At 43.1% G+C, this 18001-nt stretch overlaps 1 protein-coding gene across 3 annotated transcripts in view; it reads right to left on the bottom strand.

Moving 5' to 3' along the window:
• Positions 1 to 18001, bottom strand: part of Dcdc2 (doublecortin domain containing 2) — a 169534-nt gene that overhangs the window by 32598 nt on the left and 118935 nt on the right. The gene's annotated exons all lie outside the window — the stretch shown is intronic.

Genomic DNA, 18001 nt, shown 5'->3' on the forward strand with positions numbered 1-18001 from the left:
TCTTCCAGCCACTTCTACCCTGTTTAAACCCTGTTCTCCTTGTGGTTTAAATGAATCTTCCCTTCTGGGCTGATAGGCATGAGAGGTCCCGTTTGAAGCTGTCAGTCAGAATCCTGATGACCAGGGTTCCAAGAGGGAGGCAATACTAGAAGCCACGAATGGAATGCAGGGGAAGACATGTCACAACAGGGAAGTCAAACTCAATACTCTTCTAGTTCTAACTCTGCTGTCGATTTGTCTCATGGGGGAGGGGCACAGCAGAGAGGTGGATAAGTACATCACAATGTAACTGGTAATGAAAGTGTATCATACAAACCCAAGTCCCATGATGTCAGAATGGCCATTCTATCTATACAGAACTTCACTGACTTTGAGTTTTGCTAATCTCATGGCATGAGGGTGTTTTTGTTTTCTTTTGTTTTGTTTTGTTATACAAGTTCTCCAAAATAAAGTTTTAATTAAAAGACTAAAATAAAAATTATTTAATTTGGGCTTGAGACATGGCTCAGTTTACACAAGCACAAGGATCTAAGACCACACTCCAGCACCCATGTTAAACAGATAATCAGGAAGGGGAAGAGGATGGGGAAGGGGAGGGAGAAGGGAAGGGGGAAGGAAGGGGGAAGGGGGAGGGGGAGGGGGGGAGACAATAGCAGCAGCCAGGTGTGGCAGATCCTAGAGGCTCCCCAGGGCTCACTACCCAGCTAATTAGCCAAATCAGTGAGCTCCAGGTTCAGTGAGAGACTGAAACAAGGTGGGAAACTCTTGTGAAATGGTGAAGACACCAGAGGTTACTCTCTGGCCTCTACACACACACACACACACACACACACACACTATTTAATTCATCCCACAGCCTGGAAACCCTCCAACACCCTTCCATCACACCTTAGAACACAAATTTCTCACCATGGTGTAAAGAATTGGGATTGGAAGGCTGGAGCTCAGCGGTTAAGAGCACTGACTGCTCTTCCAGAGGTCCTAAGTTCAATTCCCAGCAACCACATGGTGGCTCACAACCATCTGTAATAGGGTCCGATGTCCCCTTCTGGTGTGTCTGAAGACAGCTACAGTGTACTTGCATACATTAAATAAATAAAATAATTTTTTTATTGGGATTGGGCAGCTGAGCTGTGTACGAGCATGCCATACGGATTCCCTTTCCCGTACACACACACACTGACCTTCGTTCTGTCCCCAACAGAAACCCCACTACCGTCATGTGGCTTTGTACCTCCCACACCCTCTGTCCCTCTTCACTTAATGAGTATGCCTTGCCATTCTGTTCTCGTAGAAGCGTCCTTCACTGCGATGCCCGCAGCCAGAACACAGAGTCTCCTTCTTGTGCTCTGCCTGGTGCTCATTGATTTGCCAACTTCCTGTCCTTCACTTCCTCCCAAAGCGGAGAGCAGGGTGCGTCCAGCTCAATCACTTCTGCCTCCATCGATGAACAGAACCCAGCACAGACATCAAAAAAAGATTGTTGGAAGAATGATTGGACACTGAGTTACACTTGTACATGTGAAGAGCCAACCACTTAAAAACACACTCGTAAAAAAAAAAAAAAAAAAAAAAACACACACACACACACACTCGTTTCATTCTCTGTCCTAACAGGCCTTTCTCCCAGGCTGGCCACACTTGGTAGTATAGCGTGTGAACAGAGATGGGGTCAAGAGGAATAGAGAGGATCAAAAAGATTGAGGTGCAGCCTTGACTGGGATGGATGAATTATTATGTCAAAGCTTAAACAGTCCTCTCCCTGGACCTTGCCAGATGCCCACATCAGAATACAGGGAAACTGTGGCCACCTTACAGTGTGTGGGACATAGAAGTAAGATTTCACAGGCTGAGTCTGGTGTGAATACAAAGCGGTTATCAAGGGACCTGAAGGTGAAAGGGGGAGCCAGAATTTGGACCAGAAAGTGAGAGAGAATCCAGGTGCTCTCGCTGGCTTTGAAAGCAAAAGGGAGCCTTTAGCAAGAACACACAGCCTCTGCAAGCCAGAATAGCCCAAGATGCAATTCTTTCCTGGATTGTGAGCCCAGTGAGCTCTGTGTTGGAAGTGTGGCTTCTGGAACTATAGTACCCTCGGTGTTATTTTGGGCCAAGTATGGGGTCATGTGTTACAGCAGTCAGAGGTAGCTAATGCCTCATAGGTCCAGAAATAATGGTCCAGAGGAAACCACCCCCTTCTAATTCCAGCAGAAACCTGCTTTGCAAAGACAAGTGCAGGAATCTCAGACCCTCATCTCCATCCACTACCAAGAACACAGTGGACAGAAAACCCTTCCTTGAGCCTCTGGTCCTTTGTTTTCTTCCCACAACAGTGTTGTTACCCGCCTTTCCCAACCCCCTACAGCATGCAAATGTCATCTCCACTGCCAGAAGAAAAGATATTCAATATTTTAATATTCCCTCTGCCTGAAACCTTTGTAATAAAAGCTGTTTGCGGAGAAACTGAGGAGCAAGGATGGACTCGGTGCACAATACTGCTCTCATTCAACTCCTCCTCCGAGGATGGAACTCAATGCTTGGATGCACACCCCACCCCGAGTCCAGCTCCCGTCTTCTCTCCTCGTGTCATGGATGGACGTTTTAGTGCATAGTACACTGTGAAGCAACAGCGAACACTCCAGGAAAAATAAAATGCTTCTGGATTATTTTTTCACTGATCTCTTACGAGATTGCTTGCCTAAAACACAAACCATCAGTGCTTCTGAGGTAGGGAGAGCATCTCAGGGTAGTGTCCATGGGAAACACGAGTCTGCTTCTCCTGACGAAACGCTGAGTCCCAGGCGTCCAGTGAGCACAGCTGAGACCAGAGCTCCCCCTGACTCAAGGCCCTTGGATTTCAGCTCATTTCAATCCTCAGATTTAAAATAGTGATTGAGTAATTGATTCGCTGTGACTCAGTCACGTGACTGCTGGCAATCAGTCCTCCAGGACAATAAGCTTTTCTCAACAGAACTACTTTTTAACTACTGATTTATTCTCTCTCTCTCTCTCTCTCTCTCTCTCTCTCTCTCTCTCTCTCTCTCTCCCCCCCCCCCATGTGTATGGTCATTGGGTACATGTATGTACAAATGAGCACACACACACATGTACAGAGGTCAGAGAAAGGTCTCCTCTGTTACTTTCTCCCTTGACACAGGTTCTCTCAAAGATCTTCACACCATGCTGAGATCACAGGTGTGCATAGCTTTATCCAGCTTTTTATGTTAGCACTAAGGATGTGAACCCATTTATCCAGCTTTTTATGTTAGCACTAAGGATGTGAACCCATTTATCCAGCTTTTTATGTTAGCACTAAGGATGTGAACCCAAAATCTCATGTTTTACAACAAGGACTCTTAACCATAAGCCCATCAACAGAATTATTTAAAATTATTCTTACTGTTATACATCCTACTTTGGTATATTTAATGCTTTAAACAAATGAAATTATCAGGATGAGCTAGAAGCAAAATAATGTCCTGATAGCCAGTCCTAAATATTTCATGAAAACTGTAGGTATTTACTAGCTAGAAGCTTTCTATGTGAGGGAAATGCTGATAGCCGTGAATACTTTCTTCCAATATACTAACTACTACAATTGCCTGAGAAAGTGTTAATGTTAACAAAATGTTAAGTTTTAAATGCATCTTATTAATCCCAGTAGATTACTGGGGCAATGTAGGGAAAGAACAGTTTCCTGCTTTGAGTACATAAAGCAATACTCTAAGGGAGGACCCAGTTATAAGAAAATAGTCCAAGCATTACATCAGTCAGCAGAGACAGAATTTACACAAAAATTTACAAGATGATAGAAAAACAATTTCCATCAGCTGAATGTTAGTATAAGTACCTGAATATGTGAGATAGATTGAATCTCCAACTGACTCTTCATAAATAGAGACCGTTGACATCACAATAAACTACTGAAAATGAAAACACACCCAAGCAGGGGGACCAGGAGGAAGCAGTCCCTGTGAGGGCTAGCAAACAGGGCGGCAGCAGAGAAGAGGAGACACGTGAATCACACTTCTGAATAGAGAAGTTCAGCCAGCTCTCCACAAACACTTACAGGGGCCACAGTATTCCTCGTATCTCATATGTATGGTACACAAACATGCACACACGCGCGCATGCACACGCACACACACACACACACACACAAAACTCTAAATAAACATGTCATCATGAGAAAAACTGAAAAAGTCACCCAGCACAGCAAATGTTCTGAGGATGTCTAACTTGGTCAGGGATATAAGGGTTCTCAGTCACGAATCTTCTCGGTATGTACCATCAAGCCTCATAACTTAGTCCCAAACTCTCCACAACGATACAAGCATCACAGGTCCCATTTTCCTCCAGCATCTGTAAAGCTACATGAAAATAACTTTAGGAATTTACATAGGCTGAGGTTGAAATATCTGTTTCTTTCTGCTCCCCGACTCCCACTGCAGGGCATTAACTATCATCTGCTATGAAATTACATACAAATTTGACTATCAGCTATTTGCATAGAATTGATTTTAACCGCATGTGTTTTGTCTTAACTTTAAATAAATGTAGCAGAATATCCTGAGTGTAGAGAGAAGGTAAAGATCGTTATTACTGATTTTTCTAAAACATGGGTAATTTCACTCTAATGTCTACATTTATACTGTTCTTTTTCTATATAGATTTTTTTACATTTTCCTCAAAGTCAGAAGTTTTAAGAATATAAAATTAAAGCATATATTTCTAACATATACAATTTGTGATGGCTTACTTAATAAGCTATATAATTTTTATACAATTTTTAAATCTATGTCAATGTGGCTCTGGATAATAAATTACTTCTGAGTAATTCATTTAGGTTTGCCTAAACTAGCAGATAGGCAAAGCTCTATTTTTTATTTCTAGCCTTAAAAACCTACCCTGAAAATCAGTTTCAATTTATCAGAATCACTGATTTGTTCTTCTCCTTCAACCCCAGTAACTGAAATTACCTAGTAAGTGACCTAAAATTCATAATTCCTGTTCATAACTCTGGTTGACCCAACTCCCATCAGATGACCTTGGAAATTCCAGTCTGCAAAATACCAATACTGAAAACATTTTGCACTCTCAAGCCCATCACAGCAATGGAGTACTTCCTCCCTCGCAGCCGGAAGCCACAGCATTCTTTGGATGTTCATATGTTCACTTGGTGGTTATGATAAGATGCTGAGCCAACTCCAGAAAGGTGGACAAGGCCTGAACTCCAGGCGCTATTGCCTCCAGGAGAGTTATATGGGAAAATCCATAGCTCAGGGTAATGCATGTGTCAAGTGCTTACCCAGCTGTTAAGAGAGCGTGTAGAGAGGTAAGCTAAAGAGAGACAGTCAGAGTTGGTGCGGGACAGACAGGAGCTGTAAATGGAAAGGCAGGGAGAACTGGCCATTGGTGAGCAGAGGGAAGCAGTCTGGATGGCATGCCAGCGTATCCGAAGGCTAGGAGGCTCAGTGTTTTATTTTAGAAGCTGTAAGTCTCTCACACAGCTGCTGCAATACTGGGGAACAATAGGTTATATGGCTGGCAAGAGGAGGAGGTCATGTTTTAGAAAACCTGCTCTGACATCCATCACCAAGAATTTGACCATGAAGATTATGAAGAGCAGCTTAGGGGCTTTAATGCAAGGGGTAGGGTGCACAAGTATGTCCTTGAGATATGGCTATCTGGACAGACAGGGGTAGAGATTTGTAACAGGCTGTGTGTGGAGGAGGCGGTATGGAGGTATTACTCATGGCTCTACAGGGTGACAGCTCTGAGTGAGGGGACAGGTCAAAATGGGACGATTAGGAACCTAGTCTGGAATGTGGGTCTAATGGGAGCCACCTGCATCAACCTGCAAGAGGCACAGCAGTGGGACTGGTAGAAGGAACTGGAAAGGAGATGACTCACTGCAGGGAGAGCATAGAGCTTCCAAATCCTGGTCTGCATGCAGCACCCATCCCAAGCTGCTCTGTGTGCAGCACCCATACCAAGCTGGGGGAGGGGCGCATACTCGCCCTGGGGGACCAGTCCTGTCCAGGATACAGCAGGTCTGGAAGAAGGTACTACAGACAGGATCATCAGACAGGACCCACACTCTAGAAGTTTTAAAGATATAGTTCCCTCATCACTGGGTATGGGGCATGAAAGAGAGGAAAGGTTGGGAGAGGCCTCTAAGCCCAATGCTTTGTGGCTGGCTGTGTTGTTCATCAAGACTACATAGTCAAGGGAAGGGAGAGAGTCTGAAAAGGAGATGGCAAATCTGATTTTGACATCCAATGCTCTTGCTGTGTCAGGGTGAATCCTGATAAGTTCATCACATGTTGAATATACTGCATCTAGGTGCATTTGATGTGCATAACCTACCAAGCACCGTAGCGCCACAGTGTAACTACTCCCTCGTGATCTCAGAGTGACTGGGAGCAGGAAATTACAGTGACACAGCAAGGCAAGAGACAGATGCATTGCATACTGTAAGCCTGGGAGTTCAAAGTTCAAAGTCTGAAGTTTAATTTCTACTAAATGTATAGCTTCTACACCTTTGTAAACTCAAAGAGCCATAAGTCAAGCTATGATAAGTCTTGGAAAGTCTTAGTCCAAGACAGTATTGGTTTAAGACACATTGAAAATTCTCATAGAGGATCCAGGTTCAATTCCTAGCACCCACACGACAGATCACAACCATCTGTAATTTCATGGCATCTGATGCTCCACTCTGGCCTCCACATCACAAAATACACATTTGATGCATAGAAATACATGTAAGTAAAACACATATACACCCAAAATAAAATACGAAGATAATTTTTTAAGGAATCCTCTTAGAGGGATAGGTGTGTGCTTCGTGGAAGGGAGCTAGCTTTGCTTGTACAAGGAGGCTTTAACTTCCATCCCCAGCATTGCCAAAGGGGGAATCCTAGTAGCCATGTCCAATAAATGGTTGGAAATATAAATCTCAGTTCAGAGGAAGTTCTGAGATAATGATATAAACTTGAGAACTGTAAGAATGCAGTTGGGGTCCTGTGAGCCAGCCTGTTAAGTCTGTTGGGCTTTAGCCTACCCATGCCATATCTAACCTCCAGGCTCAGGCAGGCTGGACATCCTGTGCTCCAGCCTTGCCTAGTGAGTCTTTCTGACCTTAGCCCATCTGCACCCTAAGCCCCAAACACAACCTAATCAGCAAGTTCTGCTTAGCAGTCCATGAATGATTCTCCACCATAGACCACAGCCTGGGACATGGAATGAATGAATCTTGATAAATTCATAAAAATTGAAATAATTCTGGGTATCCCTGTTTACAACAATATGCAATATTGATGCAATAAAGCTTAAAGCCAACAGCAAACAAATCTCTAGTAATTACATGATCTCATGTAGATTAGATAATGCATTGCTAAATGATGAATGACTCAAAGAAAAAACAATCAAGAAATAATTTTTAAATTCCTGGAACTGAGCAAAAAGCAAAACACAGCAAAGTCTTTGGGAAACACTAAAAGCCTTAGGTGGATATTCACTGTGGTTAACACCCACATAAACACTCAGGAAGAGCACAGAAAGTGACTTAACGTGACAGCTCAAGAATCTAGAAAAACACGAACAAAAAAAAAAAGCCCCAGTGAAGCCAATGGGAGGAAATATTAAAAATCAGAGCAAAATCAATGAAAAGGAGACAAAGAAAACAAGAGTTTATCTTTTGTTAAGCAACATCAATAGACCCTGGCCCAACTATAAAAAAAAAAAAAAAAAAAAAAGGACACAAGTAAACAACATCAGAAATGAGCAGGGAAGTGGTACAGCAGACACAAGAGAAATGCAGACAATCATGAAGAAATAAGTTAGAAACCTATAATCTACTAAATTAGAAAATCTAAAAGAAATGGGGTGGTTTTTAGATTCACCCAAACCAGCAAGTTAAAATAAGAGAGCAAGCACGCATGCGCAAGCCCACACGCGACTCCATAAAGAAGAAGGGGTTGGGAGAGGGAAAACCTCTGACTAGAAAAAGCCCAGGTCCTGATGAATTCACAACAGAATTTCACCAAACTTTCAAAGGAAATCTCTGGTCTTTACACACACACACACACACGTGCATGCATAAAAAAGAGGCTTTCCTTCTACAAAGCTACTATTTCTCTAACACCAAACCAAGTAAAGATATGCACACACAAAGAAAAATACAGACCAATATTCCTGATGAATACAGATGCAAAAATATTAAATAAAACATTTGGAAAACCAAATACAAGTATGTGCCACAAAGATCATCCTCATGATCAAGTTAGCTTTAGAGCAGAGATGCAGGAATGGTTTAACATACATTAAGTCAATACATGTAATAAACCACAGAAATGGACTCCAATGGAAGCAAGTAGGCTAACTACAGATCTTTACCTCTTCTCCCTCCAGTCCTTCAAATCTGATCCCCTGCTGCAGCCTCCCTTCACACACACACACACACACACACACACACACACACACACCACATCTCCAGTGGATTGCACAGATCTTCCCCTCCCAGGTTATTACTTTATTCCAGCCCCCAACTCCAGCAGGCATCTCCTGGAAACCCACAGGACACTGGTCAGAGAAGCAGGTAGGTTAATCATAAGTTTTCACCTCTCCCTCCTTTCCAAGTTCAATCCCCCAGTCTCATCCCCAGATGAGATTGTGGCATGCCACACAGTCTCCTGTTCCTCTTTCATGTCTCCAGTGGATCTGGATGTTCTCCAACAACCTTCCTTGCCCACACTCACCCCATTATCCCAGCCTCCAATACCTGCAGGCATCCCCTGGAAACACTCCAGTCTCACAGGGCAGGGAAACATCAGTCTAACTGCAAATCTTCACCCCTCTCTCTACTCCTCCTAACCCAATCCCCCTCTGCACCCCCAGCTCTGTAGCAGAAGGCCTGCTGCAGCCTTGCCTCATCCTGCTCCCACTTCAATGGGTACCAACCATCTTCCCCTCTGTTTCTTCCCATCAAGCATCACTTTATGACAGTCCCCAGCTTGAGCAGGAATTCTTTGAGAACCCATAGGACACTCCAGCCAGAAAAGCAGGCAGACCTTCATCCCTCCCTCCTATCCTCCAAATCTAATCCTCCAGTCTCAGCTCCATCCATCTCTGCAGCAGACCACCTGCTGCTGCTGCCTTCCCCTCTTCTTTGCTTCCATCTCAAACCAAGTATAGAACCACAGCAGCAAAAGCAGCCTGGTGTTAGCAAAAACAAAACAAACAAACAAACAAAACCAGCATGTAGCTAATAGAGAAAATAGGAGAAAAGATGCCAAAAATACACACTGGAGAAAAGACAATATCTTTAACAAATATGCTCGAAAACTGGATGTCCACATGTAGAAGAATGATATTACCTGTCACAAAACTCCAATTTGAAAAATGGGCTATGGGTCAACAAAAAGCTTTCAAAGAAGAAATAAACATGGCTAGGAAATATCATAAGAAGTGTTCAACATCCTTAGCAATTAGGAAAATGCAAATTGAAACAACTTTCATCTTCCCACAGTCAGAAACACCAAGATGGGGAGGGGGCGGGGAATTGACAGCAAATGCTGGAGAGAATTCGGGGAAAGTGGAGCCCTCGCTCACTGCACGCTGATCCAACCATTGTGAAAACCAGCACAAGAGTTCACGAAAAGATATAGATGAGAGAGAGAGAGGGAGAGAGAGAGAGAGAGGAAGAGGGAGGAGAAAGACTTTATAGTCCAGCTATGCCATCCTGAGGCTCAAGAGACTCAACAGCCTACTCCATACATATGTGTCAGTTGTGCTCACTACTGCTCTGTGCATAAGTGTTAGGATATGGAAACAACCTAAATGTCCATCAACTGAAAAAGGATAACAAAACTGTGATCAGAGACACACGGAATAATAAGGAACACTGGGAGGACTAAAAGGGCCATAGGGATACATAGTGGTCTATGTTTATATACACACACACACACACACACACACACGCGCATATATATATATATATATATATATATATATATATATATGCGCGTGTGTGTGTGTGATTTAAGTGAAGTTGTACCACTCACAACAATAATGCTCCCACTCAAGAACTATCTAACAAAGCCCTAGTGGTAGCCATGAGAAACCTCCCTTCAAATTGTTGGTAGGGGGTCCAAGAGATTTCTAAGACATTATAGACTACAGGTGCTGCCTTGGTTTCCTCCTGGAAGTTGAAGGTAAGATCCCATTACTGATGACACCACATACTTTGTACATGAGACTTGAAGGACTGTTTGGTACTAACCTGAAAGCCACCTCCTTGAGAACTGGGTATGCCAGGTGCTATGCAAACTGCCAAGGCCAGAATCAATCCATAGCCCTGCCGAGGTGTAAAATCTATGAATGACGGCAAGGGATGGACTGCCAGGATAGCCAAAATGCTGAGATAGGAGTGCCTTAAGGGTAGCCAAAAGCTACAGAACTGGACTTAAGGCCTGGAACTGTAAATCTGGCTAGCTAGCTGAGGCTGGAGAGGTTATAGACCTTAAAGGAAAACCTACTATAGCCATTTTCATAGACCAACATAATTTCTAACTGTATTTGAGATCCTTATGACCATCATCCCTCATTGAAGAAGTTTCCTTTTGCATCAGATGGAGACCATCACAGAGACCCACAGGTGACCATAATGCAGAGACTGCATGAGTGGGGGGTATCAACACTGACTGGTGCATCTATAACACATCCTAAGGCTACTGGGAAGTCATGGAAGCAAGTACAAAGACTGTAATTCCCAGAGTACCAAGAAGTCTGTTGTGAGATAGTGTCTTCTACATATGGTAGGGAAGCTGCACCCTTGAACTAACTCTCAACAACACAGCCTGAACAAGATCAACATAGTGACAATACCAGTTGACACACCAATATAATCAAGGAAAATTCCATGTGGCCCCACCCCTAGATGAAGAGCTACAGGTAGTCAGTTCCTACTGAGGGAGGATCAGTCTGCAGGGATAAGCTCCCACCAGACAGGTTCTCCAATCCAAAGAGGTCAGCTTTATACACATGCACACATAAGCAAAGCTAAATGGACTCAGTAGGTTATATATAGATGTGTGCATACATGTGGGTATATTTTGTGTATGTAAAACAGTAATATTTAAAGGAAAGATCATAGCTAAAAACATCCAGTGGAAGAAAGACAGCATTTTCAACAAATGGTGCTGGCACAACTGGTTGTTAACATGTAGAAGAATGCGAATCGATCCATTCCTATCTCCTTGTACTAAGGTCAAGTCTAAGTGGATCAAGGAACTTCACATAAAACCAGAGACACTGAAACTTATAGAGGAGAAAGTGGGGAAAAGCCTTGAAGATATGGGCACAGGGGAAAAATTCCTGAATAGAACAGTAATGGCTTGTGCTGTAAGATCGAGAATTGACAAGTGGGACCTCATGAAACTACAAAGCTTCTGCAAGGCTAAAGACACCATCAATAAGACAAAAAAACCACCAACAGATTGGGAAAGGATCTTCACCTATCCTAAATCAGATAAGGGACTAATATCCAATATATATAAAGAACTCAAGAAGATGGACTCCAGAAAGTCAAATAACCCCATTAAAAAATGGGGCTCAGAACTGAACAAAGAATTCTCACCTGAGGAATACCGAATGGCAGAGAAGCACCTGAAAAAATGTTCAACATCCTTAATCATCAGGGAAATGCAAATCAAAACAACCCTGAGATTCCACCTCACACCAGTCAGAATGGCTAAGATCAAAAATTCAGGTGACAGCAGATGCTGGCGAGGATGTGGAGAAAGAGGAACACTCCTCCATTGTTGGTGGGATTGCAAGCTTGTACAACCACTCTGGAAATCAGTCTGGCGGTTCCTCAGAAAATTGGACATAGTACTACCGGAGGATCCAGCAATACCTCTCCTGGGCATATATCCAGAAGATGTCCCAACCGGTAAAAAGGACACATGCTCCACTATGTTCATAGCAGCCCTATTTATAATAGCCAGAAGCTGGAAAGAACCCAGATGTCCCTCAACAGAGGAATGGATACAGAAATTATGGTACATTTACACAATGGAGTACTACTCAGCTATTAAAAAGAATGAATTTATGAAATTCCTAGCCAAATGGATGGACCTGGAGGGCATCATCTTGAGTGAAATAACACAATCACAAAAGAACTCACACAATATGTATTCACTGATAAGTGGATATTAGCCCAAAACTTAGGATACCCAAGATATAAGATACAATTTGATAAACGCATGAAACTCAAGAAGAATGAAGACCAAAGTGTGGACACTGTGCACCTTCTTAGAATTGGGAACAAAACACCCAGGGAAGGAGTTACAGAGACAAAGTTCGTAGCTGTGATGAAAGGATGGACCATTTAGAGACTGCTGTATCCAGGGATCCATCCCATAATCAGCTTCTAAAAGCTGACACCATTGCATACACTAGCAAGATTTTGCTGAAAGGACCCAAATATAGCTGTCTCTTGTGAGACGATGCCGGGGCCTAGCAAACACAGGAGTGGATGTTCACAGTCAGCTATTGGATGTATCACAGGGCTCCCAATGGAGAAGCTAGAGAAAGTACCCAAGGAGCTAAAGGGATCTGCAACCCTATTGTTGGAACAACATGATGTACTAACCAGAACCCTGGAGCTCTTGTCTCTAGCTGCATATGTATCGAAAGATGGCCTAGTCGGCCATCAATGGAAAGAGAGGCCCATTGGACTTGCAAACTTTATATGCCCCAATATAGGGGAATGCCAGGGCCAAAAGAATGGGAATGGGTGGGTAGGGAAGTGGGGGGCGCTATGGGGGACTTTTGGGATAGCATTGGAAATGTAATTGAGGAAAATATGTAATAAAAATATTAAAAATAAAAAAAATAAAAAAAAATAAAGGAAAGATCATGAACTTGTGGGGTTACAGGAGGAGCTGGAGAGGGAGGAACAAGAGAGAAGTATTTATAGTGTTCATGTATAAAGTGCTCAAAAAAACAATTATTAACTAATAAAGGAGACTATAGTTGGTAAATAAAACCAAGTGTCTATGTAATATCTTGGGGTAGGAATAGAAGCTAGCTTAAGACCAAATTCAGCCATTCAACACTGCAGTGGTAGGCAGAAGTGCCCAAGGATTTAAAGAGAACAGAAGAAGAGGGGCAGGCACTAAAGGAGGCTGAGAGAAGAGGGAGTACAGACTACGCGCTCAAGATCACTGACTGTGAAACAAAGACAGACCAGAGTCTAAGGAGACCTAACTCAAGACACCTGAGGCCGAGGAGTCTGGGAAGAATGAGGAGCTAAACTACATCTCTTCTGACTCCAGAGAATTCATCATAGCATCAGAAAGCTGTCACTCAGCCTGAGTCCCCAGTGTACAAGCGTGTCTCAGGAAATCCAAACACTCAAACAATCCCTACTCACTCATGGGCAAATTAAACCAAAGCAATTCATCTCGGAAAGACGAACGTAACCAGAGCTGTATTTTACAAACACACACACACACACACACACACACCATCCCTTCATACAGAGATGTATTGGTGTGTAACCCTGAGCTAAGGTGTCCCAATGTATTACACCACAGCAATCCCCTACGGCAGGCAGAGGGCTCAGGGTCAGGTGGAAAAGAGTAGAAATTAGCAGGGTGGCAAAATTAGTACATGGCAAAGCATTCTTCTCAAAGGGGTGGATAATAATCACCTCAGATAAGGAAGCAAAATCTTTTAGCATCAGGAGACTTGAAAATTCATAAGAGAAATCTGGAAAATAAACAGAAGCTAAGGAAAACTCGAATCAGACAGTTTCAAACTCTGTCTGAAGTTTACAGATTACTGCAGAAGGTTGAAGTAGTTCTCTTGATGGGTTGTAAGTCAGTGATGATTTATAATGATATCTAAACTACATACACAGTGTGGCCTTTGAGAGTTAAATACACGGCTGCACTTTACAAACTGAATGTGTGTGTGACACTTATTGCTGGCTGTTGTAAAATGTCTGACAAGAAGCAGCCTAAGGGAGGAAGGGTTTGTTTGGATTTATGGTTGAAGGGACAATGGTACAGTCACCATGATGCAGAAGCACAGAGGCAGCAGCTTGTAGCAGAGACCACTGAGCATCTGGGCAGATCTGGAAGCAGAGATTCGGGAAGGCCTGTGCTCAGCAGTTAGTATAATTTTTCTAACTTCCTCCCTTCCCTCCTTCCCTCCTTCCCTCCTTCTCTCTCTCTCTCTCTCTCTCTCTCTCTCTCTCTCTCTCTCTCTCTCTCTCTCTCTCCCTTTTCTTTCTTTCTTCCTTTCATTTTTTCTATTTTTCAAACATTCAGTCATAGACTTCAGTCTACTTTCAGAGTGCATCTCCCCCTTCAGCTAATATTCTCACAGACATGCCCAGAGGTGTGACTCTCAGGCAATTCTAAATCCAGTCTAGGGAGACAAACAAAACAAACCATCGCAATGTTTTTTTTTTCAAAAGTTATTCAAATTATTGCTGAGTTGTGGCATTAACATTCTAAGGTTTCAGATTTCACCATGAACAGTATGCTTTTGAACCATGTCTATAACATCAATACAATGTGGTAAGTACCAAGCAACTGCTTTCTGAGCAGGTGCCGCTGTGCCATGAGGTCCTCACTTGAGATGTAGGGACACTGAAAATGAGCACTTCTGAGCAAGCCAGTGCCTTCCACCCAGCCTGACCCGGGTGATACACTGGAATTGCTCATTAGCTCTGAGAAAGTCTTCCCTTTCTGTGTGTCAGCAGTTCATAGGGAAGTACACTCCTACTTGCTCAAGACAATCAAAGTGAGATCTCTTGAGTCGCTGTGTTTCAGGTATTTATGAAATAGCCAAGATAATTTATGGAGAGGATGAAATTTTATCAGAGTTGATGTCTTGCTAACAATATAATTTAGCTCTGATTGGTGGTTAATCTTCCATCTTAACACAAAGTAGAGGTTATAATGCATTCAGTTTAGCCTCTTATCTGAATGTGCATAAAGTCAAAGAATGGTTGTCAGTGCATGCATTAGAAAGTCCTTCCATGGGCTTTTTTTTCCTGCAATATCACCTACCTTGTACAAACTGAGATGAGTGCATTTAAATAATTCCACTGAAGTTGATTTTAAGGTGATTACCATGAAGTGGCAGGTCCCTGATGAGGAGCAGCCTGGGGGTAGGGGTGCTGGTTCTTGGCATGTCCCTCAGAGTTGGGGGTCCTCATGTGGTCATTTCTTCCCATCAGCAATGAGAGTGGCCATTAGAAAGGGCAGGGTATGGGGCAAAGGGACATAAACATCATGTGCACTAGTGCAGGGTATGGGGCAATCTTTACCTCTTTCTTACTGCCCAAGTGTTGAGCACAGGGTTTAGTTTCTGGGCAAATGCCGAACACCTGCCCCTCCCTTGGACATTCTAAGCTCATGTGGGCTTTTCCTCATAGAACAGTTAAAATAAGGAGAGAAGAACAGGTTGATCGTTAGATAGGGTAGCTTGATCTATATGCAGTAGAGTAAACTAGAATACAAAACTAAAACCATCAAAGCATTGAATAGCTGCTGCCACAAAGAAGTCTCAAGCTCTACCTTGAAGTTATTTTTATTTTCAATCATATCAACTTATTTGAATATAGTTTCCCATTTTTGAGCAAAGGCTGATGTCTTTTTTTTAAAAGACTGATTAAACTATATATTTTCGCATGAGTATATATACAAAAATTGATTTTTTTCTTCCTTCTAGAAGTCAGCAGCCAAATGAATTTAGCATACATTAATGTATTTCATAGCTGGGTTTAAATGAGATTTGGCAAACTATGTAAGGAAACTTTTTGGGAAATGCTTTTAGGCAAAGAGGAGCTTACAATGTCACTGAAACCGTGTCAAACTGAACTGACTTCATTATGAACACAGTCTTAAGACTGTTCACACAGCCCAGCTTCATCTAAATGTGCCACGTGTTCTTTTCTGCACGTTAAGCTAAGCTGTTTGAAAACAGGTGATGAAACCCTGCACAATTTAACCTCAGTGCTTAAAAAGGAGACTTGGGGGGGGGGGCTGGCACTCCTACACATGGAGCACAGCTGTCACCAGGCAAGACAGAGTGCTTCGTAGATCCTGCCCAAAGCACCCAGAGGTCTTTGTTTTGTACATCAAATATAATATCTCATCTTCTCACTTTACCTACGTCGCCAGTCATTTGTGGAGTGCAGCACCCTGACCTTGACCTTGGAAGGACCTCTGACTTGTCAGCGATGTACACAGCTGTGAATGAATGAATGGCTGAATATGTACGTGTATGGCTAACAAGTCCCAAAGAAATGTCTGTGTTAAGTAAACAGTCCATGTAAATGTCTTACACATCTGACTCATTTCACTGAATTTGCAAGCTTGTAAAAATAAGCCATGAGTTGTTTAGTTCAAGGATTATGTCTAGAAGGTACTTTATAAATTGTCACATGCTGGGGGTTTTCAGCTAGCAATAGCTGTTGGGCTTATCTATGTATCCACTAAAATGGCCCTTGAAAGGAAAGGAAAGCTGCCTGAGGAGCAAATGGTACAGGCACAGTCCCAGCAAGAATTTAAGAGTAAATTCTGCTCACTGGGGTACTGGGCTTTCCAGCTTAGACAAGAAGCTCTCCTTCCATGGTCAGTCCACCTGATGGAGTCCTGCCACCATCACACACAGAGGGCTGCAGCCATGGATCATCTGTGGTGTCCAACAAGCTCCTGGGTCCTACCAGCATCCCGAGGAGAGGAGAGGAGAGGAGAGGGGAGGGGAGGTGAGGGGAGGGGAGGAGAGGGGAGCGGAAGGGAGGGGACCAGGGACAGCTCTCCCAATCAGAAGCCAGAAACTTGAAATCAGCACATAATCTAAGGACATCTTCTTGGGCTGCAGTGGTACCAAGATAACAGAGACTCCAATACTAGAGTATCCAGACAAGTGAGGAGGTGACAGGTAATAAAACTGATGCAAAAGAAAGCAGCTGAAGTGAGGGTACGAAAGTCACTGACACACATGGTTCGGCATGCCTGAGAAACAACAATGGGTCCTAATAGATGTCAAGCACTTAAGTGCTCAGAGGGGATCCTGACAGGTGAGGCACATCAGGATGAAACTCCAGTAAAGATGCTAGAAGATGTTTTGTAATCCAAAGAAAGGAGCTGGTCCTGAAGAGTTGAACCCATAGCAGTGTTTTAATCAGAGGGAAAAAAGGCTGAGTTTGTATTTTGAAAAGACCTTACAAGCAGTTTAGATCTGAGCTGTACTGGAAAATACCTGGGAAGCAACAGGTCCCTCTGTGTTAGCCTGAGAGGTCTATGGGCAAGTGATGAGACATCGATATGAAAGAGGGAGGTGTAATAGATACATATACCAATGAAGAGGTCAAAAAATACACAGGGAGAGACTTTTGAGAGTGGGGCAGAGGGTGGAGACCAAAGAGGATTGTCAGTGCTCCAATGCAGAAATAAAGTTGTAAAAAAGAGTAATGGGCAGGGCTGAGCTCTGTACAGGGACGCTACAGTGATAACCCACAGGTCTGTGACAGAGAATAACATTGTTTTGTAACTGAAGAATCAAGGCAGAAGCAAGTAAGCATTAGATAAGACAGAAAACTCATGGAGCAAATAGGACAAGTGAGATGAAGTTATAGGGCCTGCTGGGTTCAACTATGAATCCACCATTGCCTGTGTCTGTTCATTGGAAACTCAAGAACTTAAAAATGAGCCCAACATGGCTAATCCATAGTCATAGGTTACTAAGAGGTATAAAGGTAGAGGTTTTTTTCATGGCTTGCAATAAAATTGGAGTCATTGCCACTCTGATCTGCTCTATTCTCTTTAGCTGAAGCATTGGTGTGTGTTAGTATATGTGTGCATAACCATACAGCCATGTGTGTGCGCGTGCACACACACACACACACACACACACACACACACACACGAGGTCTGTATGTGGATGCTTGAAGTTTTGAGATGCCACAAGTCAGACGGTG

The sequence above is a fragment of the Mus caroli genome, unplaced genomic scaffold, assembly GCF_978045245.1.
Source record: "Mus caroli unplaced genomic scaffold, Mus_caroli_1 scaffold_15, whole genome shotgun sequence".
In the NCBI taxonomy this organism is placed as follows: Eukaryota; Metazoa; Chordata; class Mammalia; order Rodentia; family Muridae; genus Mus; species Mus caroli.